Source organism: Lissotriton vulgaris, chromosome 6 (assembly GCF_964263255.1).
Source record: "Lissotriton vulgaris chromosome 6, aLisVul1.2, whole genome shotgun sequence".
In the NCBI taxonomy this organism is placed as follows: domain Eukaryota; kingdom Metazoa; phylum Chordata; class Amphibia; order Caudata; family Salamandridae; genus Lissotriton; species Lissotriton vulgaris.
This window is the reverse complement of record NC_141694.1, coordinates 28,913,682-28,939,600: the sequence shown is the minus strand read 5'-3', so window position 1 is coordinate 28,939,600 and position 25,919 is coordinate 28,913,682. Positions and strand designations below refer to the sequence as shown.

General features: G+C 51.7%; 1 protein-coding gene across 2 annotated transcripts in view; it reads left to right on the top strand.

The window, feature by feature from the left end:
• Positions 1 to 25,919, top strand: part of DAAM2 (dishevelled associated activator of morphogenesis 2) — a 683,417-nt gene that overhangs the window by 95,623 nt on the left and 561,875 nt on the right. The gene's annotated exons all lie outside the window — the stretch shown is intronic.

Sequence of the window (25,919 nt, the reverse complement as noted above, 5' to 3'; positions counted from 1 at the left end):
TGGCGCTGTCACTGTCACTTGTGCTTCTACTCTCTTGCGCTTCTTTTTAGTGGCTCAAACTAACTTTACACTCTCATGTGGCGCTGTCACTGTCACTTGTGCTTCTACTCTCTTGCGCTTGTTTTTAGTGACTCAAACTAACTTTACACTCTCACGTGGTGCTGTCACTGTCACTTGTGCTTCTGTGCTTCTACTCTCTTGCGCTTCTTTTTAGTGATTCAAACTAACTTTACACTCTTACGCGGCGCTGACTCTTTCACTTGTGCTTCTACTCTCTTGCGCTTCTTTTTAGTGACTCAAACTAACTTTACACTCCCATGCGGCGCTGTCACTGTCACTTGTGCTTCTACTCTCTTGCGCTTCTTTTTGGTGGCTCAAACTAACTTTACACTCTCACGTGGCGCTGTCACTGTCACTTGTGCTTCTACTCTCTTGCTCTTGTTTTTAGTAACTCAAACTAAATTTACACTCTCACGCGGCACTGTCACTGCCACTTGTGCGTCTACTCTCTTGCGCTTCTTTTTAGTGACTCAAACTAACTTCACAATCTCCCGCGGCGCTGTCACTGTCACTTGTGCTTCTACTCTCTTGCGTTTGTTTTTAGTGACTCAAACTAACTTTACACTCTCACGCGGCACTGTCACTTGTGCTTCTACTCTCTTGCGCTTCTTTTTAGTGACTCAAACTAACTTTACACTCTCACGCGGCGATGTCAATGTCACTTGTGCTTCTAGTCTCTTGCGCTTCTTTTTAGTGACTCAAACTAACTTAACACTCTCACGCCATGCTGTCACTGTCACTTGTGCTTCTACTCTCCAGCACTTATTTTTAGTGACTCGGCCTAACTTCACACTCTCCCGTGGCGCTGTCACTGTCACTGTCACTTGTGCTTCTACTCTCTTGCGCTTGTTTTTAGTGACTCAAACTAACTTTACACTCTCACGGGCGCTGTCACTGTCACTTGTGCTTCTACTCTCTTGCGCTTGTTTTTAGTGACTCGCACTAACTTTACACTCCCACGCGGCACTGTCACTTGTGCTTCTACTCTCTTGCGCTTGTTTTTAGTGACTCAAACTAACTTTACACTCTCACGCGGCGCTGTCACTGTCACTTGTGCTTCTACTCTCCTGTGCTTGTTTTTAGTGACTCAAACTAACTTTACACTGTCACGTGGCGATGTCACTGACACTTGTGCTTCTACTCTCCTGCGCTTGTTTTTAGTGACTCAAACTAACTTCACAATCTCCCGCGGCGCTGTCACTGTCACTTGTGCTTCTACTCTCTTGCGTTTGTTTTTAGTGACTCAAACTAACTTTACACTCTCACGCTGCACTGTCACTTGTGCTTCTACCCTCTTGCGCTTCTTTTTAGTGACTCAAACTAACTTTACACTCTCACGCGGCACTGTCACTTGTGCTTCTACTCTCTTGCGCTTCTTTTTAGTGACTCAAACTAACTTTACACTCTCACGCGGCGATGTCAATGTCACTTGTGCTTCTAGTCTCTTGCGCTTCTTTTTAGTGACTCAAACTAACTTAACACTCTCACGCCATGCTGTCACTGTCACTTGTGCTTCTACTCTCTTGCGCTTGTTTTTAGTTACTCAAACTAACTTTACACTCTCCCACGGCGTTATCACAATCAATCACTCGTGTTTCTACACTCTGGTGCTTGCATTTGATAGTGCTGTAAATAACAGGCTGTTATTGTCACACAGCTCTGGGGTAATCAGTTAGTCGACCTCAGAAGGTTTAAACCCTGAGTCCCAGGTTGTTTGGATTGAAGTCTCTGAAGGTTACACACACCTCTCAGCAGCGAGTGCTTCACTCACTCAGCTACCTCAAAAGCTCCTGGTCTGTGCCTGATGGAGCCATGTCGGGGAGTGCCCTATAAGATAGAGGGCATAGCATGGCAGGGCTTGGCGTTCTGACTGTGGCAAAGATTGCGTCCCTGCGTCCTTACTGAACCAGTGGTCTCCTGGACCGGTGCCCAGCTACCTCGCTTGACCCCCTGGCACATTGCCTGAGTGTCCCTGCTGTCCTCCCTCAACGCTTATTTGTGCAACAGAACAGTAGAGTTGGCACTGAACAGTTTTGCTGTCGGTAGCATCTGCGTGGCGAACAATCAAGCAAAAAACGAGCAGCAGCCTGGCACTGCCAGACAGTCTGGCCCCAGTACTGGAGTCATCCCTCGCCCGCTGTGCCAAGTCCCTTGGTTTCTTTGCCTTAAATAGGGGTCAGGCACGAAGGGCTCGCGGGTGGCAGACATCAGAGGCACAGCGACAAACATCGCTGCCTGGAAGTGGTTCACAGAGACTTCGAGTGTACCCACCCTGCTGGCATGCTGGCATCCATGGGTGGGTGGGGGGAGCTGGTAGCGTGCTCACACTGGGTGGCAGCGAGGAGGCCTTTCAAACACCAGCAGTTTATATTCTGCTGACACCCAGCAGCAGTAGCAAAACATCTGGCACCCGGCTCAACCCAGACTCGGTGCAAATTCAGGACCCTGGAAGCCCTTGAACCTATTGGAATTGGGAGTGAGTGCGATGGAGACCAAGATGGCGGCTCAGCGTGCCACAGGTCCCCGGAAGTTATTATTGAGAACAGTGGTCCATAGAGAAACAAAAATAAGGACAAAGGAATGAATATAGACCCAGTCAGTACTATATTGGTTAAACTTGTCCAGCCAGACAGAGGTCTGACATTTATTATTTTTCAATCAAGTAGGATTAGCACGAACGAGGTCTTTACACATTAAATAACCACTGCTTGTTTCTTCTGTGAGTGACAGGACCTATCCACCGAAACACTGGGATTAAGAAATCTAGTACAGAGATCTGTTGGCTAGCATGTTTCACAGTATGGCAATAGCAAGTTAACTCTGGTGGTTAATGCACTTGCAGAAGTGATATGTGTGTGTTCTCTGGTCACGAACTAGAAATGGTGACAGGGACACATGTAACAGCCTGAGTCGCAGCATGTGACCCGTTTGCACATGCTCTGCACACATGCACGCAGCTGTGGCCCGTGCATGTAAGGGGAATAGGGAGGTGGGGCTGGGGGGTTGGAAATGACAACTGATGGAATCCATACTAATATAATAAAGAGAGAGCCCAAACCTTTGAGGCGGGTAATCTCAGGAACCACAGCACCAATCACAACACCCAATACAGCGTTGGAAAGGGCAGTTGCAGCAGAAGGACATAGGCTATGCAGACGCCCACCATATACATTTAAAAGGTTAAAGAACCGTGCCAGCAAAGTAGTCCCTTGTGGGCATGTCTGCGTTGTGCTGTGGGCGTGTGCTGGGGCGTGACAAACACTTGAAGCGTGTGGTACGTTCCGCCCTTCATGCCATGTCTCATATCGGGTGCTAATCCCACCCTGCTCCCTTTAAATACCCCTGCACCCCATAATCATAGACCACCCTTACTCCTTAAAATACCCCAACACCCTTAAACACTAACCCATCTTAACCCTATAAATATACCCTGTACCCCAAAACCATCCCTAAACCCTAAAAATACCCCTGTACCCCAAAACCCAAACCTAGCCCTGGACCCTATAAATACCCCTGTACCCCAAAACCCAAATAAATACCCCTGTACCCCAAACCCAAACCTAGCCCTGAACCCTAAAAATACCACTGTACCCCAAAACCCAAACCTACCCCTGAACCCTAAAATACCCCCGTACCTCAAAACCCAAACCTAGCCCTGAACCCTTAAAATACCCCTGTACCCCAAAACCCAAACCTAGCCCTGAACCCTAAAAATACCCCTGTACCCCAAAACCCAAACCTACCCCTGAACCCTAAAATACCCATGTACCCCAAACCTAGCCCTGAACCCTAAAAATACCCCTGACCCCCAAAACCCAAACCTAGCCCTGAACCCTTAAAATACCCCTGTACCCCAAAAGCCAAACCTGCCCCTGAATCCTAAAAATACCCCTATACCCCAAAACCCAAACCTAGCCCTGAACCCTAAAAATACCCCTGTACCCCAAAACCCATACCTATCCCTAAACCCTAAAACTACCCCTGTACCCCATAACCCAAAAGTATATCTGAACCCTTAAAATACCCAAACACCCCAAAACATATACCTCAGTACCCCAAAACATATACCCCTATACCGATACTTACCTTATCCAAACATAAAAAAAATATGCTTTTACCATTCATGCATTTACAACGAATTTCGTTGTAAATGTATGCGTGGTAAAAGCATATAAAATGTAATGCCATGCGTTATAATGGCATTGCGGAGTCATGGTACTTTCGTAATGAAAGTATGCGGAGTGATGGTATGCGGAAAGAAAGTTGCGGAATAATGGGTATTTACCCTCCCCCGGTAAGTACATTGGTGGCACGGCGGCCCACATCTCCAGCAACATGCTCATATTTTTTCACCACCCATTAGAAAAATGCACAGGTCTCTCTCATTGATGGCCAGCACCGACATACACTTTTAGACACACCTCCCGCCACAAGTTCTAGAATTGCGAACTTTAGAGCTGGGGAGCTACGTTCGAATCTCGGCATCAGCTCAACATCCTGTGATTCCAGGCAAATCGCTTTGTCTCTCCTTGCCTACCACAAATGAATGTGTCCTTCTGTAATGTAAATTGTGCTCATGCCATGTTGTCGAGTTCGGGCTATATAATATTGCAAGGAAAAATAAAGTAGGGAAACTCGAGTTCACACACTACTGAACGCGCACTCTTAAGTGCATCAGCAGTGTACTGTGAATCGGAGCGTTTCACAGGCCTGTCACAGATAAGAAATGCTATCAAAACGAAATCCTACAAAACAATATACTACTGGCCGGCAGCAATTCATACCCGGACAACGTCGGGACGGGCTGCTAGTAGGTAAAATAAAATAAATAAATAAACAAAACCACCAAAACCACTTACCTAGTGCTTCAGCACAAGGTAAGTGGTTTTATTTATTTTTCCTACATAGTCCGTCGCTTGTCACTTATACCCCACCACCCCTTCCCCGCTCTGCCCTACCGTGCTGACCTGCACGGTCCGACACTGCGGATGCACAGTAATATTGGGGACACTATGGTGGCTAGGTCTGGGACCAGATCCCGGATCAGGCTCAGCAGGTGAGACCCCTAGGCACCCCCCTGTATCCCAGTACAGCTGCTGGACGTCCCTCTGAACCGGGTTTGTATGGAAACGTCTTAGCAGTGCTCAGACATGTTGGGTGCATGAGTAACAGGTCATCAAGCAGGAACTCGTTTGCATTCTCTGCCTTTCACGCAGTTCAAGTCACTCATGAGAAGCTCGACTGACCCCGCCCCACCGCTGGTCCCACAGAGCGCGTCATCATCAGAGCTACATACAAGTTGTCTGCCCTCTCATGTTTGTGGGAGTGTTTAATGCCCTGTAGGGTGGCATTGATTTGGTGGCCTCAGAAGGGTGCTAAGGGAATAATCACTGCAATGAAAAAGTGGTGGGTCCCTAGAAGGGAGGTGGCCTATGTAAATTAAAGACGTAGATTAAAGATGGAAACTACATTTCTCTGATTCCCCAAGTGTGCCACCCGACCAGTATTTTGGGTCCTCTCCAAGCCTCCTGTCAATACATTCTCATTTTTAAAACAATAATTGACGCTCTTAAAACCAGCCAGGACTACTGGCTTTGTCAGTGGTTATTAGCTGTTGAAGATAAAGGAGTAACAACAATGGTTTTATAGTAAATCAAATTGATACCGTTTCAATTCTGAACTTGTGAGACTGTGACTTATACATGACCGAGGCCTGTGGCAGGGGTGTGGTCTTCAGAATGTCTCAATCACCCCTGGTATGTTCACTCCCTGGTAGACATGTTCACTTCTCCTCCGTCTGCATACCTTACAGCTCATCTCTTCACCTCGTCAGCGCCCTCCTTTCACTCTCCCTTGAACCCACTTCCTCGCATCTCCTTCACTTCACAAGGCACCCACCCACCCGTAAGCACTGCATGTTCTCTTACTTCCGCTGTGTCAATATTTTGACAGCTGTGTGCCTCCTTCAAAAACATTTGCACTGAATCATAATTGAAACTGGAATAGGTGACTATTGCTCTGTGCGCTAAGTGGAGGGGCCAAGGATTGGATGGGCATGTCGTTTGAATACCTCTTCACCCTCTGACACGCTCTGTAAATGTAAATGTAAATGTATTGCGATTTATATAGCGCACGTATCACCCGAAGGCATCAAGGCGCTTGCCTTGGGAACCCGTCCTGGTATTCCCCTGTGAGATAGCCCCAGCAGGGTATCCACAAGGTGAAAGCCAGGCATCCCACCGCGAGGGGCCGTAGTGGAGATTAAGCAAGCTATTGCCCAGAGTCGCAGAGTGTGAACCCGTGAGTCGAGTAGGCACCGGAACGAGAATTATCGAGTCCATGGAATTTTTGAGCCCAAGACCTGCCAAGGCGGGGAATTGAACCCTGGTCCAGGAACGATCTCAGCTTCCGGGTTTGCCGCCTCTAACCCCTGAGCCACACTTCACCCATCTGTGAGAAGCTTACTGCATTCAGCCTCAGCTCCAGACCCCTCAATGGTGGCCCGTTAGTACCACCTGGAGGTGAGACACTTCAAAGTATGGACGATACAAAAGTAATATACCGCACGAAAAAAACCAGAAAAACAATATCCTGGAAACAGTTAACACTCTTCTGTAATGCAAGATTAAGTAAAACGTGAAATAGAAATGGGAAATAAATCACTGACATGAAATACCTTAATGTTTTTAACGTTCATTGTTCAGAAATCGATGAACGGTTTTTGCCATTGAAGTTAAGGACATGAATATGGGGTCCGGTAGGCACCTGCTTCAATATGTATACATACCTCTGACCCTGCTCGCAGGCAGGTCGCTCCCCACGCTGCTGCACTGCTCTGCTTGCCTTGGCCTGCACTGTTTTTGCCTAATCTTGTATTTTCTTGTATAATCTTGTATTTTCCTCTGTGCCTAACTGCTTTCTTGCCCATACTTGTTTATTTCTCTGTGCCTGAACTTGTCTTTCTTGCCTAAACTTGTGTCTTTCGTTCCTGTGCCGTACTCTGCCCAGTTCTCCCGCGACCTCCACCCGTTTTTCCCGCAGTAGTGTCCCTGCGGCCCCGCCCCCTGCAATCCCATTCGCTGCCCGCCTCCCAGCTGCTCCTCCCTCCCACATCACCTCATATGGAGGCCGCGCAGCGGTGAAAGGAGCGAGCTCTGACCCTGCTCGCAGGCAGGTCGCTCCTCACGCTGCTGCACAGCTATGCCTACCTTGGCCTGCACTGTTTTTGCCTAATCTTGTATTTTCTTGTATAATCTTGTATTTTCCTCTGTGCCTAACTGCTTTCTTGCCCATACTTGTTTATTCTTCTGTGCCTGAACTTGTCTTTCTTGCCTAAACTTGTTTTTTCCTTCCTGTGCTATACTGTGCCCAGTTCTCCCGCGGCCCCCCACCCGTTTTTCCCGCCGCTGCGTCCCCGCCCCCCTGCAATCTCATCCGCCGCCCGCTCCCAAATCCCAGCTGCTCCTCCCTCCCACATCCCCTCATATGGAGGCCGCGCATCGGCCGCATGCAGCGGGCGCGCTGCGGGCACCCCGAATGCATGCCTAAGGCAAGCCCGTCGTTACCTGGACCGCGCCCAGCGCCAGGACCCCTGGATCTCGCAAACGCCACGATGCCCGACACAGCGACGATGCCAGCACCCTCCATGCACTCAACACCGGACAGTCACACACCTGCTTCCTGGCTGCCCCGAAGCGCACCCACTGAGCCTTCACCTGCCGGAACTGCAGCTTCACCAGCTCCCTCTCCACCATGCTGCCGTCCAGGAAAGAACCCAACTACCTCAGGTGCATCCTCCTCAACACCCACTCCGCCCGCAAACACGCCGTTACACTCTGGGACCTACTCGACTCAACCTCCCCAGAAGTCGCCTTCCTGACAGAGACCTGGCTGAACCCCACCTCGGCACCCAACATAGCCATAGCCGTCCCGGAAGGCTACAAGATCACCCGTAGGGACCGCACCCACAGATTAGGAGGAGGAATCCCCATCGTTCACAGGAACACACTCAGAGTCTCGACCAACACCGACGACACCCTCAGCACCGCCGAACACCTGCACTTCCAGATCCACACCGACCCCAACACCACTCTCAGAGGAACCCTCATCTACAGACCCCCCGGACCCCGATCACAGTTCACAGTTCAGCGACTCCATCGCCGACTTCGTCAGCACACACGTCCACGCCTCCACAGACTACATCCTCCTTGGGGACCTGAACTTCCACCTCGAGAAAAACAACGACACCAACTCCACCACCCTGATCGACAACTTAGCCAACCTCGGACTCAGACAACTCGTCACAACACCCACCCCCTCTTCCGGTTACATGCTTGACCCCATCTTTGCCGCAAGCCCCCATGTCTCCTTCAACCACACCTCCAAACTCCACTGGACCGACCATCACTGCATCCACTTCACCTTCAAGAAACCCACCACGCACCACCACACCCAACAGATGCCTCGCCGCTGCTGGAGCAAAGTCACCGAAGACCAGCTAACCACCAGCCTCGCCCAGAGCCCACCCACCGACCCCAACACCGCCGCACGCAACCTCAGATAGTGGATCAACGACTGCGCCAACACCATCGCCCGAACAAGAAAGCCTCCAACAATCACACCAGTAAGAAAGCCACCTGGTTCACCGAAGATCGCCGGGCCTCTAAGCAAACCTGCCAAAAGCTGGAGAAGATCTGGCTTCGTGAACGAACACCGGACAACCACGCAGCCCACAAGAACGCCACCCGCAGACACCATCGCCTCATCAGATCCGCCAAAAGGGCCTCCTTTAATGACCGCCTAGAAAACAACGTGCACAACAGCAAAGAGCTCTTCAACATCACGAAGGAACTCTCCAACACCAACGACGTCCCACCTTCGCAAGGCCTGTGTGACTTCCTGGCCACCTTCTTCCACCGCAAGATCGCAGACATCCACGACAGCTTCAACCCAACGACCGCCCCGACAACCACTGAGACCTCCGCCCCCACGACCACCATCCGCACCAACCACATGCTCACCTGGACCAACATCAACGTCGATGACACCATCAAGATCATGAACACCATCCACTCCGGATCTCCATCAGACCCATGCCCACACCACATCTTCAACAAAGTCAGTACAGCCATCGCACCCCATCTCCGGAAAGTCATCAACATCTCCTTCGAGACAGTAACCTTTCCGGAGAGCTGGAAGCACGCTGAGATCAACGCCTTACTCAAAAAACCCAAGGCGGACCCCAAGGACCTTAAGAACTTCCGGTCTATCTCCCTGCTCCCGTCGAAGGTCATCGAGAAGACCGTCAACAAACAACTGACCCGCTACCTCGAGGAGAACAACATCCTGGACCCTTCCTAGTCCGGGTTCCGCAGCAACCAAAGCACCGAGACTGCCCTCATTGCAGCCACTGATGACATCAAGGCCCTGCTGGACAACGGAGAAACAGCGGCCCTCATCCTCCTGGACCTGTCAGCCGCCTTCGACACGGTCTGCCACCACACACTACGAACACGCCTCCACAACGCCGGAATACAAGAGAAGGCCCTGGACTGGACTACCTCCTTCCTCTCCGGCAGAACCCAGAGCGTTCGCCTTCCCCTCTTCTGCTCCGAAGCCACCGAGATCATCTGCGGCGTACCCCAGGGCTCATCCCTTAGCTCAATGCTGTTCAACATCTACATGGCACCGCTCGCCCATGTCGCCAGTTGGCACAACCTCAACATCATCTCCTACGCCAATGACAACCAGCTTATCCTCTCCCTCACCAAGGACCTCCACACCGCCAAAACCAACCTTCTCGAAGGAAGGAAGGCCGAATGGATGAGGAACAGCCGACTGATGCTGAACTCAGACAAGACAGAGGTTTTTATCCTCGGATCCACCCCTCCGGCCTGGGACGACTCCTGGTGACCGACTGCACTGGGAACCGCTCCGACACCCACCGGCCACGCACGTAACCTAGGGGTCACCCTCTCCAGGACTAAACAGGTCAACGCCGTCTCCTCCTCCTGCTTCCACACCCTCCGCATGCTCCGCAGGATCTACAAGTTGATCCCCACTGAAACGGGAAGAAGGGTCACCCAGGCCCACGTCAGCAGCAGGTTGGACTATGGAAACACCCTCTACGCAGGAGCCTAGGCCAAACTCCTGAGACGGCTCCAATGCATCCAGAATGCCTCTGCACGCCTGATCCTCGACATCCCTTGCCGCAGCCACACCACACCCCACCTGAGAGACCTGCACTGGCTCCCCGTCAACAAGAGGGTCACCTTCAAGCTCCTCACCCACGCACAGAAGGCACTCCACAACACCGGACCAACGTACCTCAACGGACGGCCCAACTTCTACACTCCCACCCGCCAGCTCCGCTCCACCGACCTCGCCCTCACCACAGTCCCCTGCTTCCGAAGTGCGACCTCGCCGCCAAGACCTGGAACACCCTCCCCATCCACCTACGGCAGACCCAAGACCTGCTGATCTTCAGAAGACTCCTCAAGGCCTGGATTTTCGAGCAGTAGCAGCATTCCCCACCCCCCACGCCTTGAGACCCTCACGGGTAAGTAGTGCACTTTACAAATTAGATGATTGATTCAACTGCTTCAATATGTGTTTTAATTACTATCTGGTCTGACGCCCAGAGGAGTAAAAGAAAATGTCCCTGCTTCCTCATCGGGGAGTCAAAGGCAGTCGAATTTGAGGTAGAGAGGACTTTTCTTACCCTTGGGCCCTGGGGCCACATTGCTGGACTAACAAGTGCCTCTGTAGGGGCCCTTGGGTGTTCAAGAGAGGAAGGAAAAGATGTTTTCACTTAGTCTTTGTCAAGTTCTATGAAAATGTTTCTATCTGAACAAAGTTGCAAAGACTTTTGCTTTCTCCACATTTACATGAAATGTCTGACTTTTGCAACAATGAATTTTGTAAAGGAGAACTCGAATATTAAACCTCTGCATTCACTGTCCATCTTCGCTGGGTTGGATCAGAGTAAACATTATCTCACCAAGTGGTAAACTTATCTCACCACACACTGAAAAACTTGACATTGAAGAAGGGGGAGCCCAGCTGAAAATACACAAGCATCGTGGAAAGTGAAAACAAGAATTTCATGATACTTGACCAGCTAAATGAAAACACAGGTCTGGCTTGACTGCACAGCGGGTAATAGACCTTATGTGATTAGTAGGAAAAGAACTTTTACGAAGTAGTGTTGAGAGGGGGGCCGCCCAAATGCTGATTGCTTTGGGTACAGGTTTTGATTGGGTAGGAGTTGTGTCTGTGCTTCCACTTGAAAGCTGTGCTCATAGTGCACTTTTTTCATTGTGGAAAATCTTATGCTCAGCACAGCAGGACTGAGTGGGTTATGATGAGCAGCCGTCGATCAAGGCTATTGAGTCTGACCTGTCTCATGTGAAAGCATGCGCCAAAGGCAGTAGGCCTGACTTATGTATTGCAAAAGGTGTTTAACCCCTCCCATGCTCGTGACGGAACCGTTCCGTCACGAGCCTAGTGTGGGCTGTGCTGGTGACTTAACGGTTCCATCACGGCCCGCTCGCCGTGCCTGCGCGGCGCGAATTCCGTGCCTGCGCTGACGTTCTGATGAGCGGGCGGGGCTGTGACGGAACCGTTCCGTCACAAGCACAGCTCACCCGCGGGCCGTGACGGAGCAGTTCCGTCACGAGCAGGGGACCGCCGCACAGCCCCGCCTCCCCCTTAGTGCTGCGGCGGAATAGCCGCCGCAGCGAAGGGGTTAATTAAAGCCAATAGGCATTTAAGGGTGAATTGTTATTACACTGTGTTGAAGGCTGTAGCCTGGTATTTTATTACATGGAATCTCGCAGGTGCATCGTGTTACCAGGACACTCATAAATGAATGTGGTAAACAAGGATTTTGGTATTGGTTGCTTCCTTTGATAAAGCTTGGGGGTAGGGGTTCGGCCTGTTATAATCCTCACTGAACCCTCTTACGAGGGCCTGGTAGATGTTGTAGGCCAAACCCTTGCAATAAATAACAAAACATAAACTCGATCTACATATTTAGAACTTCTTCGGGTCAACCCTCTTTGGTCTGTACGCATTCTGATCCTCCATGTGACAGGATACCGCACGGAGCAGTGGGTTCGCCCATTTCTACCTTTGGTACTAGTACCCTTTGAGTAAAGGCATTTTGTCTGATGACGTGTGCACAGCTGCCTGAAAATGAGTGCAACTCACTGTCTGGGCTGTTTATTTTTAAAGCGCCCTGCAGCTCCCCAGACAGTCTTACTTGCCAGCTCGCTTGCAGCTCATTTTATTTGCAGTGTGCTTCATCCTGTGTATATTTCTAAACTGAGTGGCCATCTTGGAACGGTACTGATCATGCTATATCATTGTTTTACTGTTCCAAGATGGCCACCATGGCATTCAAAGATGGTCAGTGCAATGTTTGCTTAGCCCTCATCTTGTGTTGATACTGTGCGTTGTGTATCACTGTTTTAACTACTCCAAGAGGACCAACACACTGTCTTTAAACAAGAGAATCCGTTTTGGAACTTTAAAACTACGATACACGATACACAATACAGTTGCAATACAGCACCTGTATTTATTTTTATTTTTACATTGTAACTATATGCTTGTCAAGTTTAGGTGACAGCATGTATTCAGTTTTTTAGGTCTTGCGACCTATCGATGCGCGCAAGCGCATCGAGCGGAGCGAGAATTCATGTCGGCAAAACACAAGTCAAACCAAGGGCTTTCAGCCCCGCGGTTTTCTTGCAGTTCGCGTGTACATGCACGCGCATCGCCAAGCCCAGCCTCTCGCATTCCCAGGCTCTCCCGCCCCCATCCGGCATCAGGCACTCTTCCCACACCTCACGGACATCTGCATGCAAGCCCAGACTCTCGCATTCCCAGGCTCTCCCGCCATCATCCGGCATCAGGCTTCTCCTCCCCTAGCAGCACTCCTCCCACACCAGCAACTCCCCCCTCCCACACCAGCACCTCCCCTCTCTCTCCCCGAAACACAGCCTTGCCCTAGCAGCACTCCTCCCACACCAGCACCTCCCCCCTCCCACACCAGCACCTCCCCTCTCTCTCCCCGCAAACACCTTTGCATGGTTTCTGATGGTGACCAGCCTTTCTCGTCCACTTATCACAAGCCTTGTAAAATACACTCCCGAAGCCTGTCTCTGACCTGACCGTGTACGGACAGCTCTTCTCAGATGCAGGGCCTCGGTTTCGTGATGTGGTTGTTGTAAACCTACACGTCCTGCGTGTGGTTTGTTTGTGAACAGTTGTTGCCGACATTTCCGTCCGCTCCCAGGCCTGACTTGCTTCTTTTTACTTTAAAACTACTTTTTCCAATTTCAACTGTCTCGGAGTTCCCTTGTTTCTCAGACCATGGTATTCTCTTCTTATTTGTATCACGTCCATCGCTAAAAATGGCCTTCAGCTGAAGGTGTGGCAGAGCCTATTCTTTTAAGAAGCAGAGATCCGTCACGTGTTTTTCTTTACGAGCCTTGGTGGCGTTCCCTCAGTAAACACACTGGGTTGGTTCGTCATTGCTGTGACGTCAGGGCTTCGAATAGTTGGGTTACGTAAGGCGTACCGTGGATCGTAACGATGTACAGGCAGGCAACAACGCGCCAACAAAAGTGAGGAAGGCTTACAGGAAACATCCTCTGCAGCGGGGCTTATCTCGACTGGGACAGTAATTCAAAGTGAAATGTTATTACTGTTTTGGCTTCTTTATGCGCCAGCAGGCAGAAAAAAAGACAATGGGAAACACCTGAGCCGGCAGAGTCAGCACTCCACACTGTCAGAATCCACAGAAAGCACGTGCGCCCCACAAATAGGCCATCAGCTCCACTGCATGCCTTCAACCCTAGTTATATTTAATTAGCAGCAGCAGCATTTCTCCTGCGCCAGGCCACATCAAAGGCTCTGTGCCACTTTCACCCACACAGCAACACTTACAGACACGCAACGCCACTCACACCCACGCAAGCCCACTATCATCCACGCAACACCACACTCACCCACGCAACGCCACTCACTCACTCACGCAAAGCCACTCACACCCACGCAGTGCCACTTTCACACACACAGCACCACTTTCAGACACGCAACGCCACTCACACCCACGCAAGCCCACTATCACCCACGCAATGCCACACTCACCCAAGCAACGCCACTCACCCAAGCAACACCACTCACTCACACACGCAACACAACTCACCCACGCAACGCCACTCATCCACGCAACGCCACTCATCCACGAAACGCCACTCATCCACGCAACCCCACTCATCCACGCAACGCCACTCATCCACGCAACGCCACTCATCCACGCAACGCCACTCATCCACGCAACGCCACTCATCCACGCAACGCCACTCACACACGCAACGCCGCTCACACATGCCACGCCGCTCACCCACGCCACGCCGCTCACCCACGCCACGCCGTTCACCCACGCCACGCCACTCACCCACGCAACGCCGCTCACCCACGCAACACCGCTCACACACGCAACGCCGCTCACACATGCAACGCCACTCACACATGCAACGCCACTCACACATGCAACGCCACTCACACACGCAACGCCACTCACACACACGCAACACCACTCACACACACGCAACGCCACTCACACACACGCAACGCCACTCACACACACGCAACGCCACTCACCCACGCAACGCCACTCACCCACGCAACGCCACTCACCCACGCAACGCCACTCACCCACGCAACGCCACTCACCCATGCAACACCACTCACCCACGCAACGCCACTCACCCATGCAACGCCACTCACCCACGCAACACCACTCACACCCATGCAATGCCACTCACTCAAAGCCACTCACACACACGCAGTGCCACTTTCACCCACACTGTGCAGTGCACAATAGGTCTCGCAGTAGGAAAGTTGGAGCTATTGGTTTTGTAAATGACAAAGCCCTTTATGTTTTTAAAATGAAAACAAAAATAAAAGGCATTGTTATTTGCAATTGTAATAGCTCCAACTTTCCTACTGCGAGACCTATTGGCAACGCCAGTGCTTGTCTACTTTAGTTCTTTTAATTAATCGATCTATATTTTTTGAGCTTGTGTATCGTTTTCTTGTGGTGGGGTAAGTGGATAAAAGCATTAATGTGTTAGTGGATGGATGAACCGATGCGTGAGTGCAAGGATGAATGACAGAGTGCATGCATGGTGACTTATTGATTGTCAACACTCACCAGGAACGGAATCGTCACTTTCAGTTAAGCGGGAGCGTTTGTCATTGCCAATGCTTGTTTTATTCTGAAGCAGTCCAAATGCTAAGGGCGGAAGTAAGGTTCTTGTGGGTCTAGCCACGTCACTCTGCCTGTTGCCCCAGCTCGAAGGCCACACAGGGGCCCCAGCCATGATGCTTGATGGCTTTCCTACATTCAACCCCAGTCAGCTTCCCGCCAAAGCACTCCACCAGCCTGGGCCATAACAGGGCTCCCTTTCAGGCCGGGCTTTGCTATTAATGGCCTTGTGCATTGGCCCGGATTGCGGTGGACGGATTTAGCGCCTTACATCACCGTGAATCAAGGCGCCCACTGTTCGCCGGCTCCCAACGTAGCCAAGTCCCTGGAAGAGGGGATTTCAAAGCCACGTTTGAGGCCTTTTTTTCTGGGGCTGAGGAGGCGCTTTTCTGTTATTCTTTGCTGTAAGATTTACAGGACAGCGGCTGCGTCGACGTAATCAGTGCCCATTAGGAAGTTGGAGCCTGAGGCCTGCGCAGGGAGGGGGCTACCTGCTCTGGGCAGGGCCAGCTGTCCGTCCGGGCCTCCTGCTGGTGCACAGACCGTGTCCGGGGGTATTTAAATGAATACATCTAGGCATCCCTATCAACAAACCATCAACATATTTGATCCAAAATTTAAAATGTCATGAATTCTACATGATTTAGTGGTTTAGAGTTCGGTTGGTAATTTCAATGTTACTGGTTTGTCTGTGAATCCGGGCACAGCTGGAATGCTGACGCAACTGCCCAGCGGTGCTCCTCCTTAGAGGAGGAGGGAGGGAGCAGGGCACCTTTGGTGCCCTCGGGGAAGTCTCTCCCAGATTTAGAGACATAGGACACCCCATAATTTATTGGGCCGGTGGTGTCCTTTGAAGCGCTTTACACAGAAAATTATTGCACTTCATTTTTTACCCAGGGCAACCCACTCACCTTGGAATTGTAAAAAGCAGAATAGAGACAGACCTGATCTGAACCTGTGACGTATAATTCATTGAGACTTATCAAAATGTGCATGCGAGCTGCAAGTGGTAAGGTATGTCAATTAAGGTTCACATGGAAAAAAAATAATGGTATTGAGGCGACTATACAGAGTATGGAGAAAAGTCGACCACCAGAGACAGGGACATATCCCCAGTGAAGTGCTTTGAAGTCATGGCTATGAAAAGGATATGATGTCATTTTCGATAATATCACTTCTTGTAATGTTTATACACGTCAAATAGCTGCCGTAAAAAAGCCCCCTGGTGCAGTGTCCATGTGACACCCTGCTCCTCATTTCATCCTTTTAGACGGGCTGTTATGTTTCCTACGTCACAAGTCTCTTAACTAGTAATCTAAGTGATTATGGCATGTTATTTGCCAACATAGTGCTAGTCTCTGTTGGGTTATTAGGGACCCCAAAAGTGGTACTCCTTTCAGCGTGGGAGACTGCCACCCCATGAACAGTCCAATGCATTAGTACAGTCGTTGGTAGTTGATGACAGTAACCGGGTACGGGTCATGTTACCTGAGCCTCGGGTGGGCGCGGTGACTCCTGGCGCTGCCTACTACTGCCATGCAGTGACTTATGTCTGGGACACGTCATCCCCCCCTAAACTTCTAATGAGTGGGTTTGAGGGGGCTTGTGCGTGCTGAGTACATGTAAGATGGCGGCAACATGATGGGGTCACCCCTGCCTGTGTGTAGCTCCTAGAGTTGCTGATTGCTTGTCTGATGGTTAGTGGTAGCCGGAGTTAGCTGCCACCTCTTTCCTTCATGCCCCCCAACCTGCTCCTAGATTCGACCTGCATTGGAATTCTTTGCAAAGCTCTGTGCACTGCCTAGCTTTGAGTAATCAGCCTGATGAAGGACCTTTTTTGCTACAAGTGGCTGAAACTAAACCAGTTCCATCAGATCAATGATCAGATCAGCCACATCACCCCCAACCTGGGAGACCTACACTGGCTCCCCGTCGACAAGATGATCACCTTCAAGCTCCTCACCCACGCACACAAAGCACTCCACAACACAGGACCAGCCTACCTGAACAGCTGACTCAGCTTCCACACCTACACCTGCCAGCTCCGCTCCGCCAGCCTCGCCCTCGCCGCTGTCCCCCGCATCCAACGAACGACCTCTGGCGGCAGATCCTTTTCCCACCTCGCCGCCAAGACCTGGAACACCCTCCCTACCCACATACGGTAGACCCAAGACCTACTGGCCTTCAGAAGACTCCTCAAGACCTGGCTCTTCGAGCGGTAGCAGCACCCCCCCCCCCCCTCCCCTCCCTCCCCTCAACGCCCTGGGACCCTCACGGGTAAGTAGCGCGCTCTACAAGTTTATTGATTGATTGATTGAAAATATGGCCCGGGGGCCGCATGCAGCCCTCCTGACCTTCACCTGCGGCCCCCTGGGCTGCTGTTTACTCGACTCAGCAATAACATTAAAACACATTAAATATACAGCAAGCACTTATTTAAAGGTTAATTGTAGTTAGGGAAACAAAATAACGAGCCCCTTAACTTTAGGAACACCTTCATTTTTAAAGATCGCAAATGTTTTAAAAATAGTCTTTTTAAAAATCAAAAAGTGTATCGATTATAGAAGTGCATTCAGAATTTTTTTTTTTTACGTGATGCTTTTCAAACATGAATTCAGAAAGGTTCATGCTTCTCATCCCCCCACCCTGACAACAAGGCCATTAGTGATTACAGCACAGGAGATGGTTTTGTACAGCATGCATCCTGAAGTCCTATATTTTGAGGTCCTCTTTTATGTGAAAATGAAGAAAAAGGACGGAAATTGAAACAAAACAGTTGCCCAGGATCACACTATTTGGTCAAGTGGAAAATTTGGGATTCATTCCAGGTTCTCTGGTTTCACATTGCACAATCGAGTTCAGCCACTATGCATACATGCTTCACTTACTCTACACCCACTTGCCTGGCTGGCATGAGGGCTGCCCTCGGTCACACCAAAGACTAACTTTTGCACCCCTGCCCCCCAGGAAAATGTTAGTGAGTACCCATGTATCAGATCAAGGTGCGACCACGCTGAAGAAAAACACATGTAAAGAAGGCCCTTGACATTTCAGTGGTCTCCAAGTAGTGTCTGCCTCCTCCATTTCCAGGGACTGCAGTGATATCTGTTAAAGGGCTGCCAGGTTGTCATAGTGGGGTGTAGGCCCCATATATCCAAGTACTGGCACTTCCGCAGTATTGCAGCATTTGTATAGCACTTACTACTCCTATGTGGGGTGCTTAGGCGCTTGCTGACTCCGTCCATGGAAGCACCAAACCCAATCGCATTGGCTTCCAAGTACAACCTTCTCGTTGTAATACCTGTTCTTAATCCCCTTCGCGGGTCCGTTGGACATGGCGGCCATCTTATATCCCATGACAGCAGCAGGTTTGAGGCGGAAAGATGATCTTATACGGTTTTTCTTCGCCTTCTCCTTAGAACAGATGTTTTGTCTAAGTTTAAATATTTTGTAATTTAATCTTAACATTTCCCCTTTAGAAACATTTGGTTTGCATCTGTCAGATGGCGGATAAACCTTCAAAGAACAGAAACTACCCAGTTAAAGAAGAGGGCGGGAGTGTGCTGTGGCCAGGGGTAGGTGGGGTGAGGATCTCTGGGTACAGAGAGTAAGGAGCTCCGCAGAGGGGGCCTGGGCATGGGGTGGGCTCCCCACAGTGCCAGGGGTAAGGCGCTCCACAGAGGGTGCTTGGGCATGGGGTGGGTTCACCACAGTGCCAGGGGTAAGGCGCTCCACAGAGGGTGCTTGGGCATGGGGTGGGTTCACCACAGTGCCAGGGGTAAGGAGCTCCGCAGAGGGTGCCTGGGCATGGGGTGGGCTCCCCACAGTGCCAGGGGGTAAGGCGCTCCACAGAGAGTGCCTGGGCATGGGGTGGGTTCACCACAGTGGCCGGGGGGGGTAAGGAGCTCCACAGAGAGTGCCTGGGCATGGGGTGGGTTCACCACAGTGCCAGGGGGTAAGGAGCTCCGCAGAGGGTGCCTGGGCATGGGGTGGGCTCCCCACAGTGCCAGGGGGTAAGGCGCTCCACAGAGAGTGCCTGGGCATGGGGTGGGTTCACCACAGTGGCCGGGGGGGTAAGGAGCTCCACAGAGAGTGCCTGGGCATGGGGTGGGTTCACCACAGTGCCAGGGGGTAAGGTGCTCTACAGAGGGTGCCTGGGCATGGGGTGGGTAAGCATGAGCGAATTTTGCGGATCTCGCGTTCGCGAATTTTGCGGATTTGCAGATTCGCAATCCGCAAAATCCGCGAATTCCCGCGAATTTGCGGATTTTTTTTTTTTTGTGTTTGCGCGGGTTTCTGCCAGTTCGCGAGGGTTTTGTACAATGTCGCAAATTGCGAACTTACCTGTCGGGTCGCAAGTTTCGCGAACTTGTTGTTTCTACATGTCCAGCCTGTTTGGGACACTCTTCTTCATCACTGCCACTCTCTGTCACCACTGCCACTCTCTGACTACTCATGCCACCCTCTGGCCCACCCATGCCACCCTCTGTTTCATCACCACACCCTCTGGTTGTCCAGTGTACATTATTTTCGGCAAAGCAAAGCACACCTTCCCTGCCTCAAGTGACCTGAATTAATTTGGGGCTGATTAATGTGTCACAGAATATTTTTTTAGCTGGCACCTGCTTCCTTAGTGCGCCCTGATTAGTGATCTTTTGCACTTGCTAAGTGCTTTCATTGTTGCAAAATTAGTTACAACACCTGCCCTGCCCCAACTGACAATAATGAATTAGGGGCTGATTAATGGATTTTAACTTCCAGCCTGGCTCCTGCTTGTCTCCCTTAGCTGTAATTCAGGACCTTTGTGGCATATGTGTAACTATTCTGAGGTTCAGAGCAGGGTCACATAATAGTTTCAACTGGCAACTGAACTCTGGAGGGGCCCCTCAGGAAGCACTACAGGAAATGGCTACTAATGATGAGCCTGAACTTTTGAACCTGGTAAGTAGTTACTTTCAGTTTTGCTAAGATCGTATTTCTGCAATTTTGCACTTATTCGCGGGGCGCGAACTCACGCGAACAGTGCGAGCAGTGCGAGCAAAATCCGCTGCTCGCGGATTTGCGGATTTTGCGGGAAATTCGCAAATCTCGCGGATTGCGGATTTCCCGAAAATCCGCAAAATCCGCGAGCGGAACGGATTTTCCGCCCATGCTTAGGGGTGGGTTCACCACAGTGCCAGGGGGTAAGGTGCTCTACAGAGGGTGCCTGGGCATGGGGTGGGTTCACCACAGTGCCAGGGGGTAAGGCGCTCCACAGAGGGTGTCTGGGCATGGAGTGGGCTCCCCACAGTGCCAGGGGGTAAGGCGCTCTACAGAGGGTTTTACAATAAAGTATAGTCAGTAGTGGTGGCGTAGACTGTCGCACTGCCAATCCAATGTGTAGGATTGTAATTTCAAAATTCAAATTAGCAGGGGGTGTGTTCTGGGAGTGGGAGGACAGGAGAGATCTTCCTGAAGGCCAGAAAAGAGCCACAGAGCTTGCAGAAGGATAGGGGGTGTGTGCCGGGAGTGGGAGGACAGGAGAGATCTTGCCAAAGGCCATGAGAGACCATCTCACCATACTCTTGTGCATTGCACACCCATCATTTAGTCATCGCTCAGGTGTATCATTACTTTTTATACTTTTATCATGGACAGTCACACATTGGTAATGCTGATTGTGTTGCTTGTTGAACATAAGCAAATTGGGACCGATTGGCTTTGACAGAGCTTGTTGAATCTGTTGCCTTTGTAGTTCATTTTTTATTTTTTTTATTTGTTGGTTTGTTTTCTGAACAGTAAGTCTAGATTTGATAAGACTTTGAAGAAGAATGCCACTGTGTAGGTCTATCCTGATGTTGCTTTTAAAGAGTTTGAGTTGACTTGCAGATTTCACGTTTAATCCTTTAAATAAAGTTTGCCACGTGCAGTTGGAAAGGCCCTGCTGGGGCCTGATCACATATACCTCTGGGGGCTAAAGGGAGGAGCTAGTAACTTGCAGGGTGGGGCTGTCCAGCCCTCTGCCATGTTCATTAGGGTGACTCCCTCTGTAGCTGATGAGTTTCATGTGCCTTGGAGGGATGTTATTCTTCATCATATGTCAGCCAGAGAGTAGGAAATGCCTCTGATGTTGCATCCAGATGTCCCTGCGAAGAGCAATGAAACATGAAGTTTAAGCCTTCCATCTCCTGCCCCCTGCCAGGATAGCTCCTCTCCTTCCTGCCCACCCCCTCTGAGATTCCTGCCTTTCCTTCCGCTGAGGTACATCCCTCTCATCCCTATCCGCTGGGACCAGAGGCGTCAGCGGAGGCATCAACGGTGGGACATGATCTGAGGATGCGTGTGCATTGCATGAGGGTAATTGTGTTAGGTCGCTGGACCAGGAGCATCGGGGATCAACGCGCAGTCGGAAGTCTGCATCCTCATTAGTGTCCGCTCCATGGTCCAGGCCTGGCAGCCCTGGCATGGTCAGCTGGTGCATTGAGGCATTATAACCCGGCCCAAGAAGGGTACAGAAGCCTACCCGCAGTTCACCATTCTTTCTCTACTGGCTAATCCTGGTTGACCGCGGTTTGATCATGTCTGCTGCTCCACGGACAACCATTTACGGCTGGTTTTAACTGGGTTTGCTTCTCCTGTGGACACTCGCGGATGACTATTGTTGGCTACGGGCACCATGGACAGCTTTAAGTTGACCATGTTTGCTTCCTAGGTTGGCAACCCAGCTATCTCTGTCGACAACCATGAACTGATGTTTATCATTTTGATATAATTATGCATGGCAGCCATGCATGGGCGCGAGATGAGCATGTTTATTTTCTCTGCTCAATGAAGGCAGCCCGTTTCTGATTGTGTTTGGTTTCTGTGCGGACAATGATGCGCGACCGTGGTTTGACATACTTGCGTTCTCCATTGGCAGCCGTGAATGTCCATCGTTGCCTGTGAGTGCTCTCTCCATAGACACCCATGGATGGAAGTGGTATGACTGGATTTACTTTCTTCTTGGAATTGTGATTAGTTGCCCCCTGGGCACCAAAGTGTGCCGTTCGTTTGTTAATGTTTGTTTTTTATTTATATGAGCATCTGAGCATATGAGGGTCGCGGACCAGCGTCAACGGACCCGATAATTCTCGCCTCGGTGCCTACTCTAACCTGGGAACACACTCGGAAACTCTGGGCATTAGCTTGCCTCATCTCCATAACGGCCCCATCAACGCTGGGGATGTCTGGTTTCACCCTGGAGATACCCAGAAAGGGACCATCTCACAGGGAAAACCAGGACGGGTTCCCCAGCGGTCTGCAGCGCCAGGACACTCGGGTAGAGTAACAGTGCGCTTTACAAGTACACCCACATTTACATTTACATCTATGCCTGACCGTGGTGTGACTCACTTGGTTTCTCCATCATTAACCATGGAGAGCTGTGGTTTGACTTTGTTTGTGTACCACCCCAGATGACCTTAGTTCAATTATATTTTGGCCTCCAAGAGCAGCCATGAACCTCTGCGGATGGACTGCAGCTAATAAGAAGGATACCCCTAGGGCAGGTTTAAAACAAAGGCAATCCTGTGAGTGGGCGCAGGAGGGAGGTTGTCCCCAGATGCAGTAAATGTGGTCTCATTATCAGATGTGGCATCACCAAACTTCACATAGCGCAGCAAACTCATCACCCTGCCTTGTCAGGAGGGTGAAGAAAGGTGAATATAACCACTATGTAGATCATTCGAGTGCTGGTCCAATATTGCATCGATAGATTCGGATTACAGAGATTTCACTGATGCAGTTTACCATATTGTATCAGCAATTTTAGATTGCATAGATTGCATTGATGCTGGTGTAATATTGGACAGAGTGAGTGGCAGAAATGGGAGAGGACTGAGTGAGTGGCAGAGAGGGGGAGAGGACGGAGTGAGTGGCAGAGAGGGGGAGAGGACGGAGTGAGTGGTAGAGACGGGGGAGAGGACGGAGTGAGCAATATAGACGGGGAGGGGACGGAGTGAGTGGTGGAGACGGGGAGAGGACGGGGTGAGTGGTAGAGATGGGGAGAGGACGGGGTGAGTGGTAGAGATGGGGAGAGGACGGGGTGAGTGGTAGAGATGGGGAGAGGACGGGGTGAGTGGTAGAGACGGGGAGAGGACGGAGTGAGCAATATAGACGGGGAGGGGACGGAGTGAGTGGTGGAGACGGGGAGAGGACGGGGTGAGTGGTAGAGATGGGGAGAGGACGGGGTGAGTGGTAGAGATGGGGAGAGGACGGGGTGAGTGGTAGAGACGGGGAGAGGACGGAGTGAGCAATATAGACGGGGAGGGGACGGAGTGAGTGGTGGAGACGGGGAGAGGACGGGGTGAGTGGTAGAGACGGGGGAGAGGACGGGGTGAGTGGTGGAGACGGGGAGAAGACAGAGTGAGCGGTATAGACGAGGAGAGGACGGAGTGAGTGGCAGAGACGGGGAGAGGACGGGGTGAGTGGTAGAGACGGGGAGAGGACGGAGTGAGCAATATAGACAGGGAGGGGACGGAGTGAGTGGTGGAGACGGGGAGAGGACGGGGTGAGTGGTAGAGACGGGGGGAGAGGACGGGGTGAGTGGTGGAGACGGGGAGAAGACAGAGTGTGCGGTATAGACGAGGAGAGGACGGAGTGAGTGGCAGAGACGGGGAGAGGACGGGGTGAGTGGTAGAGATGGGGAGAGGACGGGGTGAGTGGTAGAGACGGGGAGAGGACGGGGTGAGCAATATAGACGGGGAGGGGACGGAGTGAGTGGTGGAGACGGGGAGAGGACGGGGTGAGTGGTAGAGACGGGGGGAGAGGACGCGGTGAGTGGTGGAGACGGGGAGAAGACAGAGTGAGCAATATAGACGGGGAGGGGACGGAGTGAGTGGTGGAGACGGGGAGAGGACGGGGTGAGTGGTAGAGACGGGGGAGAGGACGGGGTGAGTGGTGGAGACGGGGAGAAGACAGAGTGAGCGGTATAGACGAGGAGAGGATGGAGTGAGTGGCAGAGACGGGGAGAGGACGGGGTGAGTGGTAGAGATGGGGAGAGGACAGGGTGAGTGGTAGAGACGGGGAGAGGACGGGGTGAGTGGTAGAGATGGGGAGAGGACAGAGTGAGTGGTAGAGACGGGGAGAGGACGGAGTGAGCAATATAGACGGGGAGGGGACGGAGTGAGTGGTGGAGACGGGGAGAGGACGGGGTGAGTGGTAGAGACGGGGGAGAGGACGGGGTGAGTAGTGGAGACTGGGAGAAGACAGAGTGAGCGGTATAGACGAGGAGAGGATGGAGTGAGTGGCAGAGACGGGGAGAGGACGGGTGAGTGGTAGAGACGGGGAGAGGACGGGGTGAGTGGTAGAGACGGGGTAGAGGACAGAGTGAGTGGTAGAGAGGAGGAGAGGACAGAGTGAGTGGTAGAGACGGGGAGAAGACAGAGTGAGCGGTATAGACGAGGAGAGGACGGAGTGAGTGGCAGAGACGGGGAGAGGACGGGTGAGTGGTAGAGACGGGGAGAGGACGGGTGAGTGGTAGAGACGGAGAGAGGACGGAGTGAGTGGTACAGACGGGGAGAGGACGGGGTGAGTGGTAGAGACGGGGGAGAGGACAGAGTGAGTGGTAGAGAGGAGGAGAGGACAGAGTGAGTGGTAGAGACGGGGAGAAGACAGAGTGAGCGGTATAGACGAGGAGAGGACGGAGTGAGTGGCAGAGACGGGGAGAGGACGGGTGAGTGGTAGAGACGGGGAGAGGACGGGTGAGTGGTAGAGACGGGGAGAGGACGGAGTGAGTGGTGGAGAGGGGGGATGATGGAGTGAGTGGTAGAGATGGGGGAGAGGACGGGGTGAGTGGTAGAGACGGGCAGAGGACGGAGTGAGTGGTGGGGAGGGGGGGATGATGGAGTGAGTGGTAGAGAGGGGGTGCGGACAGAATGAGTGGTAGAGATGGGGAGAGGAAGGAGTGAGTGGTGGGGAGGGGAAGAGGGTGAGTGAGTGGTGGAGAGGGCGAGTGGGTAGAGTGAGTGGTGGAGAGGTGGGGAGAACAGAGTGAGTGGTGGAGGATGAATTGAGTGGTGGAGGGGTGAGTGATGGAGATGGGGAGCACAGAGTGAGTGGGGGATATGGGGAGGATGCATTCAGTGGTGGAGAAAGGGGAGGGGACGCAATGTGTGGTGGCAGGAGGAGAGAACGGAGTGAGTGGGAGAACGGGGGAGAGGACAGAGTGAGTGGTGCAGAGGGGGATTGGACGCAATGTGTGATGGAGGAGGTAAGAGGATGGAGTGAGTGGTGGAGAGGGGGAGAGGATGAAGTGAGTGGTGGAGAGGGGAGGACGCATTCAGTGGTGGAGAGAAGGAGACAATGATGTGAGTGGTGGAGAGGGGGAGAGGATGGAGTGAATGGGGGAGAGGGGAGGACGCATTCAGTGGTGGAGAGGGGGAGTAGCCTGCTTGGTCCCAGCCCCACCCCCTTCACTCCTCAGTCCATTCCTTCAGCTTCTGCTCATTAAGACGAGCCTGAGAGTGATACAAATAATTGCTGTCACCATCACGCGCACCCCTTAGAAGGGCAAAGAATGCGGCGGCTCCGTCTGCTCAGAACAGCTGCCAGGACGCTTCCT